The following is a 12786-nucleotide window of genomic DNA, read 5'->3' as shown; positions in this document are numbered from 1 at the left end:
TTGTTCAAAAACGCTTTATTTCGCCAAGACAATGCGTTTCTCACTGTTACATGCATTTGAATGGGAAACTCACCCGAGACAAAGTATAGGTTTTCATTATGTGAATAATTTTAAAATCTTAGCTCAAACGGCTGCAAAACCTGTTCTGTTTGCCCAGCACGGGGATATTGAGTTCTATAAGATAAAGCCATAAACATGTTTGTCTGAGTCTTCTATCAAAAGTTACAGCGATTTATATGAAGTTGTACAAAAACGCTTTATTTCGCCAAGACAGTGTGTTTCTCACTGTTACATGCATTTGAATGGGAAACTCACCCGAGACAAAGTATAGGTTTTCATTATGTGAATAATTTTAAAATCTTAGCTCAAACGGCTGCAAAACATATTTGCCCAGCACGGGGATATTGAGTTCTATAAGATAAAGCCATAAACATGTTTGTCTGAGTCTTCTATCAAAAGTTACAGCGATTTATATGAAGTTGTACGAAAACGCTTTATTTCGCCAAGACAATGCGTTTCTCACTGTTACATGCATTTGAATGGGAAACTCGCCCGAGACAAAGTATAGGTTTTCATTATGTGAATAATTTTAAAATCTTAGCTCAAACGGCTGCAAAACCTGTTTGCCCAGCACGGGGATATTGAGTTCTATAAGATAAAGCCATAAACATGTTTGTCTGAGTCTTCTATCAAAAGTTACAGCGATTTATATGAAGTTGTACAAAAACGCTTTATTTCGCCAAGACAGTGTGTTTCTCACTGTTACATGCATTTGAATGGGAAACTCGCCTGAAACAAAGTATAGGTTTTCATTATGTGAATAATTTTAAAATCTTAGCTCAATCGGCTGCAAAACATATTTGCCCAGCACGGGGATATTGAGTTCTATAAGATAAAGCCATAAACATGTTTGTCTGAGTCTTCTATCAAAAGTTACAGCGATTTATATGAAGTTGTACGAAAACGCTTTATTTTGCCAAGACAGTGTGTTTCTCACTGTTACATGCATTTGAATGGGAAACTCGCATGAAACAAAGTATAGGTTTTCATTATGTGAATAATTTTAAAATCTTAGCTCAAATGGCTGCAAAACCTGTTCTGTTTGCCCAGCACGGGGATATTGAGTTCTATAAGATAAAGCCATAAACATGTTTGTCTGAGTCTTCTATCAAAAGTTACAGCGATTTATATGAAGTTGTACAAAAACGCTTTATTTCGCCAAGACAGTGTGTTTCTCACTGTTACATGCATTTGAATGGGAAACTCACCCGAGACAAAGTATAGGTTTTCATTATGTGAATAATTTTAAAATCTTAGCTCAAACGGCTGCAAAACATATTTGCCCAGCACGGGGATATTGAGTTCTATAAGATAAAGCCATAAACATGTTTGTCTGAGTCTTCTATCAAAAGTTACAGCGATTTATATGAAGTTGTACGAAAACGCTTTATTTCGCCAAGACAATGCGTTTCTCACTGTTACATGCATTTGAATGGGAAACTCGCCCGAGACAAAGTATAGGTTTTCATTATGTGAATAATTTTAAAATCTTAGCTCAAACGGCTGCAAAACCTGTTTGCCCAGCACGGGGATATTGAGTTCTATAAGATAAAGCCATAAACATGTTTGTCTGAGTCTTCTATCAAAAGTTACAGCGATTTATATGAAGTTGTACAAAAACGCTTTATTTCGCCAAGACAGTGTGTTTCTCACTGTTACATGCATTTGAATGGGAAACTCACCCGAGACAAAGTATAGGTTTTCATTATGTGAATAATTTTAAAATCTTAGCTCAAACGGCTGCAAAACATATTTGCCCAGCACGGGGATATTGAGTTCTATAAGATAAAGCCATAAACATGTTTGTCTGAGTCTTCTATCAAAAGTTACAGCGATTTATATGAAGTTGTACAAAAACGCTTTATTTCGCCAAGACAGTGTGTTTCTCACTGTTACATGCATTTGAATGGGAAACTCGCCTGAAACAAAGTATAGGTTTTCATTATGTGAATAATTTTAAAATCTTAGCTCAAACGGCTGCAAAACCTGTTCTGTTTGCCCAGCACGGGGATATTGAGTTCTATAAGATAAAGCCATAAACATGTTTGTCTGAGTCTTCTATCAAAAGTTACGGCGATTTATATGAAGTTGTACGAAAACGCTTTATTTCGCCAAGACAGTGTGTTTCTCACTGTTACATGCATTTGAATGGGAAACTCGCCTGAAACAAAGTATAGGTTTTCATTATGTGAATAATTTTAAAATCTTAGCTCAAACGGCTGCAAAACCTGTTTGCCCAGCACGGGGATATTGAGTTCTATAAGATAAAGCCATAAACATGTTTGTCTGAGTCTTCTATCAAAAGTTACAGCGATTTATATGAAGTTGTACAAAAACGCTTTATTTCGCCAAGACAGTGTGTTTCTCACTGTTACATGCATTTGAATGGGAAACTCACCCGAGACAAAGTATAGGTTTTCATTATGTGAATAATTTTAAAATCTTAGCTCAAACGGCTGCAAAACCTGTTCTGTTTGCCCAGCACGGGGATATTGAGTTCTATAAGATAAAGCCATAAACATGTTTGTCTGAGTCTTCTATCAAAAGTTACAGCGATTTATATGAAGTTGTTCAAAAACGCTTTATTTCGCCAAGACAATGCGTTTCTCACTGTTACATGCATTTGAATGGGAAACTCACCCGAGACAAAGTATAGGTTTTCATTATGTGAATAATTTTAAAATCTTAGCTCAAACGGCTGCAAAACCTGTTCTGTTTGCCCAGCACGGGGATATTGAGTTCTATAAGATAAAGCCATAAACATGTTTGTCTGAGTCTTCTATCAAAAGTTACAGCGATTTATATGAAGTTGTACAAAAACGCTTTATTTCGCCAAGACAGTGTGTTTCTCACTGTTACATGCATTTGAATGGGAAACTCACCCGAGACAAAGTATAGGTTTTCATTATGTGAATAATTTTAAAATCTTAGCTCAAACGGCTGCAAAACATATTTGCCCAGCACGGGGATATTGAGTTCTATAAGATAAAGCCATAAACATGTTTGTCTGAGTCTTCTATCAAAAGTTACAGCGATTTATATGAAGTTGTACGAAAACGCTTTATTTCGCCAAGACAATGCGTTTCTCACTGTTACATGCATTTGAATGGGAAACTCGCCCGAGACAAAGTATAGGTTTTCATTATGTGAATAATTTTAAAATCTTAGCTCAAACGGCTGCAAAACCTGTTCTGTTTGCCCAGCACGGGGATATTGAGTTCTATAAGATAAAGCCATAAACATGTTTGTCTGAGTCTTCTATCAAAAGTTACAGCGATTTATATGAAGTTGTACAAAAACGCTTTATTTCGCCAAGACAGTGTGTTTCTCACTGTTACATGCATTTGAATGGGAAACTCACCCGAGACAAAGTATAGGTTTTCATTATGTGAATAATTTTAAAATCTTAGCTCAAACGGCTGCAAAACCTGTTTGCCCAGCACGGGGATATTGAGTTCTATAAGATAAAGCCATAAACATGTTTGTCTGAGTCTTCTATCAAAAGTTACAGCGATTTATATGAAGTTGTTCAAAAACGCTTTATTTCGCCAAGACAATGCGTTTCTCACTGTTACATGCATTTGAATGGGAAACTCACCCGAGACAAAGTATAGGTTTTCATTATGTGAATAATTTTAAAATCTTAGCTCAAACGGCTGCAAAACCTGTTCTGTTTGCCCAGCACGGGGATATTGAGTTCTATAAGATAAAGCCATAAACATGTTTGTCTGAGTCTTCTATCAAAAGTTACAGCGATTTATATGAAGTTGTACAAAAACGCTTTATTTCGCCAAGACAGTGTGTTTCTCACTGTTACATGCATTTGAATGGGAAACTCACCCGAGACAAAGTATAGGTTTTCATTATGTGAATAATTTTAAAATCTTAGCTCAAACGGCTGCAAAACATATTTGCCCAGCACGGGGATATTGAGTTCTATAAGATAAAGCCATAAACATGTTTGTCTGAGTCTTCTATCAAAAGTTACAGCGATTTATATGAAGTTGTACGAAAACGCTTTATTTTGCCAAGACAATGCGTTTCTCACTGTTACATGCATTTGAATGGGAAACTCGCCCGAGACAAAGTATAGGTTTTCATTATGTGAATAATTTTAAAATCTTAGCTCAAACGGCTGCAAAACCTGTTTGCCCAGCACGGGGATATTGAGTTCTATAAGATAAAGCCATAAACATGTTTGTCTGAGTCTTCTATCAAAAGTTACAGCGATTTATATAAAGTTGTACAAAAACGCTTTATTTCGCCAAGACAGTGTGTTTCTCACTGTTACATGCATTTGAATGGGAAACTCGCCTGAAACAAAGTATAGGTTTTCATTATGTGAATAATTTTAAAATCTTAGCTCAATCGGCTGCAAAACATATTTGCCCAGCACGGGGATATTGAGTTCTATAAGATAAAGCCATAAACATGTTTGTCTGAGTCTTCTATCAAAAGTTACAGCGATTTATATGAAGTTGTACGAAAACGCTTTATTTCGCCAAGACAATGCGTTTCTCACTGTTACATGCATTTGAATGGGAAACTCGCCCGAGACAAAGTATAGGTTTTCATTATGTGAATAATTTTAAAATCTTAGCTCAAACGGCTGCAAAACCTGTTTGCCCAGCACGGGGATATTGAGTTCTATAAGATAAAGCCATAAACATGTTTGTCTGAGTCTTCTATCAAAAGTTACAGCGATTTATATGAAGTTGTACAAAAACGCTTTATTTCGCCAAGACAGTGTGTTTCTCACTGTTACATGCATTTGAATGGGAAACTCACCCGAGACAAAGTATAGGTTTTCATTATGTGAATAATTTTAAAATCTTAGCTCAAACGGCTGCAAAACCTGTTTGCCCAGCACGGGGATATTGAGTTCTATAAGATAAAGCCATAAACATGTTTGTCTGAGTCTTCTATCAAAAGTTACAGCGATTTATATGAAGTTGTTCAAAAACGCTTTATTTCGCCAAGACAATGCGTTTCTCACTGTTACATGCATTTGAATGGGAAACTCACCCGAGACAAAGTATAGGTTTTCATTATGTGAATAATTTTAAAATCTTAGCTCAAACGGCTGCAAAACCTGTTCTGTTTGCCCAGCACGGGGATATTGAGTTCTATAAGATAAAGCCATAAACATGTTTGTCTGAGTCTTCTATCAAAAGTTACAGCGATTTATATGAAGTTGTACAAAAACGCTTTATTTCGCCAAGACAGTGTGTTTCTCACTGTTACATGCATTTGAATGGGAAACTCACCCGAGACAAAGTATAGGTTTTCATTATGTGAATAATTTTAAAATCTTAGCTGAAACGGCTGCAAAACCTGTTTGCCCAGCACGGGGATATTGAGTTCTATAAGATAAAGCCATAAACATGTTTGTCTGAGTCTTCTATCAAAAGTTACAGCGATTTATATGAAGTTGTACAAAAACGCTTTATTTCGCCAAGACAGTGTGTTTCTCACTGTTACATGCATTTGAATGGGAAACTCGCCTGAAACAAAGTATAGGTTTTCATTATGTGAATAATTTTAAAATCTTAGCTCAATCGGCTGCAAAACATATTTGCCCAGCACGGGGATATTGAGTTCTATAAGATAAAGCCATAAACATGTTTGTCTGAGTCTTCTATCAAAAGTTACAGCGATTTATATGAAGTTGTACAAAAACGCTTTATTTTGCCAAGACAGTGTGTTTCTCACTGTTACATGCATTTGAATGGGAAACTCGCATGAAACAAAGTATAGGTTTTCATTATGTGAATAATTTTAAAATCTTAGCTCAAATGGCTGCAAAACCTGTTCTGTTTGCCCAGCACGGGGATATTGAGTTCTATAAGATAAAGCCATAAACATGTTTGTCTGAGTCTTCTATCAAAAGTTACAGCGATTTATATGAAGTTGTACGAAAACGCTTTATTTCGCCAAGACAATGCGTTTCTCACTGTTACATGCATTTGAATGGGAAACTCGCCCGAGACAAAGTATAGGTTTTCATTATGTGAATAATTTTAAAATCTTAGCTCAAACGGCTGCAAAACATATTTGCCCAGCACGGGGATATTGAGTTCTATAAGATAAAGCCATAAACATGTTTGTCTGAGTCTTCTATCAAAAGTTACAGCGATTTATATGAAGTTGTTCAAAAACGCTTTATTTCGCCAAGACAATGCGTTTCTCACTGTTACATGCATTTGAATGGGAAACTCACCCGAGACAAAGTATAGGTTTTCATTATGTGAATAATTTTAAAATCTTAGCTCAAACGGCTGCAAAACCTGTTCTGTTTGCCCAGCACGGGGATATTGAGTTCTATAAGATAAAGCCATAAACATGTTTGTCTGAGTCTTCTATCAAAAGTTACAGCGATTTATATGAAGTTGTACAAAAACGCTTTATTTCGCCAAGACAGTGTGTTTCTCACTGTTACATGCATTTGAATGGGAAACTCACCCGAGACAAAGTATAGGTTTTCATTATGTGAATAATTTTAAAATCTTAGCTCAAACGGCTGCAAAACATATTTGCCCAGCACGGGGATATTGAGTTCTATAAGATAAAGCCATAAACATGTTTGTCTGAGTCTTCTATCAAAAGTTACAGCGATTTATATGAAGTTGTACGAAAACGCTTTATTTCGCCAAGACAATGCGTTTCTCACTGTTACATGCATTTGAATGGGAAACTCGCCCGAGACAAAGTATAGGTTTTCATTATGTGAATAATTTTAAAATCTTAGCTCAAACGGCTGCAAAACCTGTTTGCCCAGCACGGGGATATTGAGTTCTATAAGATAAAGCCATAAACATGTTTGTCTGAGTCTTCTATCAAAAGTTACAGCGATTTATATGAAGTTGTACAAAAACGCTTTATTTCGCCAAGACAGTGTGTTTCTCACTGTTACATGCATTTGAATGGGAAACTCGCCTGAAACAAAGTATAGGTTTTCATTATGTGAATAATTTTAAAATCTTAGCTCAATCGGCTGCAAAACATATTTGCCCAGCACGGGGATATTGAGTTCTATAAGATAAAGCCATAAACATGTTTGTCTGAGTCTTCTATCAAAAGTTACAGCGATTTATATGAAGTTGTACGAAAACGCTTTATTTTGCCAAGACAGTGTGTTTCTCACTGTTACATGCATTTGAATGGGAAACTCGCATGAAACAAAGTATAGGTTTTCATTATGTGAATAATTTTAAAATCTTAGCTCAAATGGCTGCAAAACCTGTTCTGTTTGCCCAGCACGGGGATATTGAGTTCTATAAGATAAAGCCATAAACATGTTTGTCTGAGTCTTCTATCAAAAGTTACAGCGATTTATATGAAGTTGTACAAAAACGCTTTATTTCGCCAAGACAGTGTGTTTCTCACTGTTACATGCATTTGAATGGGAAACTCACCCGAGACAAAGTATAGGTTTTCATTATGTGAATAATTTTAAAATCTTAGCTCAAACGGCTGCAAAACATATTTGCCCAGCACGGGGATATTGAGTTCTATAAGATAAAGCCATAAACATGTTTGTCTGAGTCTTCTATCAAAAGTTACAGCGATTTATATGAAGTTGTACGAAAACGCTTTATTTCGCCAAGACAATGCGTTTCTCACTGTTACATGCATTTGAATGGGAAACTCGCCCGAGACAAAGTATAGGTTTTCATTATGTGAATAATTTTAAAATCTTAGCTCAAACGGCTGCAAAACCTGTTCTGTTTGCCCAGCACGGGGATATTGAGTTCTATAAGATAAAGCCATAAACATGTTTGTCTGAGTCTTCTATCAAAAGTTACAGCGATTTATATGAAGTTGTACAAAAACGCTTTATTTCGCCAAGACAGTGTGTTTCTCACTGTTACATGCATTTGAATGGGAAACTCACCCGAGACAAAGTATAGGTTTTCATTATGTGAATAATTTTAAAATCTTAGCTCAAACGGCTGCAAAACATATTTGCCCAGCACGGGGATATTGAGTTCTATAAGATAAAGCCATAAACATGTTTGTCTGAGTCTTCTATCAAAAGTTACAGCGATTTATATGAAGTTGTACAAAAACGCTTTATTTCGCCAAGACAGTGTGTTTCTCACTGTTACATGCATTTGAATGGGAAACTCGCCTGAAACAAAGTATAGGTTTTCATTATGTGAATAATTTTAAAATCTTAGCTCAAACGGCTGCAAAACCTGTTCTGTTTGCCCAGCACGGGGATATTGAGTTCTATAAGATAAAGCCATAAACATGTTTGTCTGAGTCTTCTATCAAAAGTTACAGCGATTTATATGAAGTTGTACGAAAACGCTTTATTTCGCCAAGACAGTGTGTTTCTCACTGTTACATGCATTTGAATGGGAAACTCGCCTGAAACAAAGTATAGGTTTTCATTATGTGAATAATTTTAAAATCTTAGCTCAAACGGCTGCAAAACCTGTTCTGTTTGCCCAGCACGGGGATATTGAGTTCTATAAGATAAAGCCATAAACATGTTTGTCTGAGTCTTCTATCAAAAGTTACAGCGATTTATATGAAGTTGTACGAAAACGCTTTATTTCGCCAAGACAATGCGTTTCTCACTGTTACATGCATTTGAATGGGAAACTCGCCCGAGACAAAGTATAGGTTTTCATTATGTGAATAATTTTAAAATCTTAGCTCAAACGGCTGCAAAACCTGTTTGCCCAGCACGGGGATATTGAGTTCTATAAGATAAAGCCATAAACATGTTTGTCTGAGTCTTCTATCAAAAGTTACAGCGATTTATATGAAGTTGTACAAAAACGCTTTATTTCGCCAAGACAGTGTGTTTCTCACTGTTACATGCATTTGAATGGGAAACTCGCCTGAAACAAAGTATAGGTTTTCATTATGTGAATAATTTTAAAATCTTAGCTCAAACGGCTGCAAAACCTGTTCTGTTTGCCCAGCACGGGGATATTGAGTTCTATAAGATAAAGCCATAAACATGTTTGTCTGAGTCTTCTATCAAAAGTTACAGCGATTTATATGAAGTTGTACGAAAACGCTTTATTTCGCCAAGACAATGCGTTTCTCACTGTTACATGCATTTGAATGGGAAACTCGCCCGAGACAAAGTATAGGTTTTCATTATGTGAATAATTTTAAAATCTTAGCTCAAACGGCTGCAAAACATATTTGCCCAGCACGGGGATATTGAGTTCTATAAGATAAAGCCATAAACATGTTTGTCTGAGTCTTCTATCAAAAGTTACAGCGATTTATATGAAGTTGTTCAAAAACGCTTTATTTCGCCAAGACAATGCGTTTCTCACTGTTACATGCATTTGAATGGGAAACTCACCCGAGACAAAGTATAGGTTTTCATTATGTGAATAATTTTAAAATCTTAGCTCAAACGGCTGCAAAACCTGTTCTGTTTGCCCAGCACGGGGATATTGAGTTCTATAAGATAAAGCCATAAACATGTTTGTCTGAGTCTTCTATCAAAAGTTACAGCGATTTATATGAAGTTGTACAAAAACGCTTTATTTCGCCAAGACAGTGTGTTTCTCACTGTTACATGCATTTGAATGGGAAACTCACCCGAGACAAAGTATAGGTTTTCATTATGTGAATAATTTTAAAATCTTAGCTCAAACGGCTGCAAAACATATTTGCCCAGCACGGGGATATTGAGTTCTATAAGATAAAGCCATAAACATGTTTGTCTGAGTCTTCTATCAAAAGTTACAGCGATTTATATGAAGTTGTACGAAAACGCTTTATTTCGCCAAGACAATGCGTTTCTCACTGTTACATGCATTTGAATGGGAAACTCGCCCGAGACAAAGTATAGGTTTTCATTATGTGAATAATTTTAAAATCTTAGCTCAATCGGCTGCAAAACATATTTGCCCAGCACGGGGATATTGAGTTCTATAAGATAAAGCCATAAACATGTTTGTCTGAGTCTTCTATCAAAAGTTACAGCGATTTATATGAAGTTGTACGAAAACGCTTTATTTCGCCAAGACAGTGTGTTTCTCACTGTTACATGCATTTGAATGGGAAACTCGCCTGAAACAAAGTATAGGTTTTCATTATGTGAATAATTTTAAAATCTTAGCTCAAACGGCTGCAAAACCTGTTCTGTTTGCCCAGCACGGGGATATTGAGTTCTATAAGATAAAGCCATAAACATGTTTGTCTGAGTCTTCTATCAAAAGTTACAGCGATTTATATGAAGTTGTACGAAAACGCTTTATTTCGCCAAGACAATGCGTTTCTCACTGTTACATGCATTTGAATGGGAAACTCGCCCGAGACAAAGTATAGGTTTTCATTATGTGAATAATTTTAAAATCTTAGCTCAAACGGCTGCAAAACATATTTGCCCAGCACGGGGATATTGAGTTCTATAAGATAAAGCCATAAACATGTTTGTCTGAGTCTTCTATCAAAAGTTACAGCGATTTATATGAAGTTGTACAAAAACGCTTTATTTCGCCAAGACAGTGTGTTTCTCACTGTTACATGCATTTGAATGGGAAACTCGCCTGAAACAAAGTATAGGTTTTCATTATGTGAATAATTTTAAAATCTTAGCTCAAACGGCTGCAAAACCTGTTCTGTTTGCCCAGCACGGGGATATTGAGTTCTATAAGATAAAGCCATAAACATGTTTGTCTGAGTCTTCTATCAAAAGTTACAGCGATTTATATGAAGTTGTACAAAAACGCTTTATTTCGCCAAGACAGTGTGTTTCTCACTGTTACATGCATTTGAATGGGAAACTCACCCGAGACAAAGTATAGGTTTTCATTATGTGAATAATTTTAAAATCTTAGCTCAAACGGCTGCAAAACATATTTGCCCAGCACGGGGATATTGAGTTCTATAAGATAAAGCCATAAACATGTTTGTCTGAGTCTTCTATCAAAAGTTACAGCGATTTATATGAAGTTGTACAAAAACGCTTTATTTCGCCAAGACAGTGTGTTTCTCACTGTTACATGCATTTGAATGGGAAACTCGCCTGAAACAAAGTATAGGTTTTCATTATGTGAATAATTTTAAAATCTTAGCTCAAACGGCTGCAAAACCTGTTCTGTTTGCCCAGCACGGGGATATTGAGTTCTATAAGATAAAGCCATAAACATGTTTGTCTGAGTCTTCTATCAAAAGTTACGGCGATTTATATGAAGTTGTACGAAAACGCTTTATTTCGCCAAGACAGTGTGTTTCTCACTGTTACATGCATTTGAATGGGAAACTCGCCTGAAACAAAGTATAGGTTTTCATTATGTGAATAATTTTAAAATCTTAGCTCAAACGGCTGCAAAACCTGTTTGCCCAGCACGGGGATATTGAGTTCTATAAGATAAAGCCATAAACATGTTTGTCTGAGTCTTCTATCAAAAGTTACAGCGATTTATATGAAGTTGTACAAAAACGCTTTATTTCGCCAAGACAGTGTGTTTCTCACTGTTACATGCATTTGAATGGGAAACTCACCCGAGACAAAGTATAGGTTTTCATTATGTGAATAATTTTAAAATCTTAGCTCAAACGGCTGCAAAACCTGTTTGCCCAGCACGGGGATATTGAGTTCTATAAGATAAAGCCATAAACATGTTTGTCTGAGTCTTCTATCAAAAGTTACAGCGATTTATATGAAGTTGTTCAAAAACGCTTTATTTCGCCAAGACAATGCGTTTCTCACTGTTACATGCATTTGAATGGGAAACTCACCCGAGACAAAGTATAGGTTTTCATTATGTGAATAATTTTAAAATCTTAGCTCAAACGGCTGCAAAACCTGTTCTGTTTGCCCAGCACGGGGATATTGAGTTCTATAAGATAAAGCCATAAACATGTTTGTCTGAGTCTTCTATCAAAAGTTACAGCGATTTATATGAAGTTGTACAAAAACGCTTTATTTCGCCAAGACAGTGTGTTTCTCACTGTTACATGCATTTGAATGGGAAACTCACCCGAGACAAAGTATAGGTTTTCATTATGTGAATAATTTTAAAATCTTAGCTCAAACGGCTGCAAAACATATTTGCCCAGCACGGGGATATTGAGTTCTATAAGATAAAGCCATAAACATGTTTGTCTGAGTCTTCTATCAAAAGTTACAGCGATTTATATGAAGTTGTACGAAAACGCTTTATTTCGCCAAGACAATGCGTTTCTCACTGTTACATGCATTTGAATGGGAAACTCGCCCGAGACAAAGTATAGGTTTTCATTATGTGAATAATTTTAAAATCTTAGCTCAAACGGCTGCAAAACCTGTTCTGTTTGCCCAGCACGGGGATATTGAGTTCTATAAGATAAAGCCATAAACATGTTTGTCTGAGTCTTCTATCAAAAGTTACAGCGATTTATATGAAGTTGTACAAAAACGCTTTATTTCGCCAAGACAGTGTGTTTCTCACTGTTACATGCATTTGAATGGGAAACTCACCCGAGACAAAGTATAGGTTTTCATTATGTGAATAATTTTAAAATCTTAGCTCAAACGGCTGCAAAACCTGTTTGCCCAGCACGGGGATATTGAGTTCTATAAGATAAAGCCATAAACATGTTTGTCTGAGTCTTCTATCAAAAGTTACAGCGATTTATATGAAGTTGTTCAAAAACGCTTTATTTCGCCAAGACAATGCGTTTCTCACTGTTACATGCATTTGAATGGGAAACTCACCCGAGACAAAGTATAGGTTTTCATTATGTGAATAATTTTAAAATCTT

Source organism: Rhamphochromis sp. 'chilingali' (genome assembly GCF_963969265.1).
Source record: "Rhamphochromis sp. 'chilingali' genome assembly, chromosome: 5".
NCBI classification, from domain to species: Eukaryota; Metazoa; Chordata; class Actinopteri; order Cichliformes; family Cichlidae; genus Rhamphochromis; species Rhamphochromis sp. 'chilingali'.
This window is presented reverse-complemented; position numbering follows the sequence as displayed.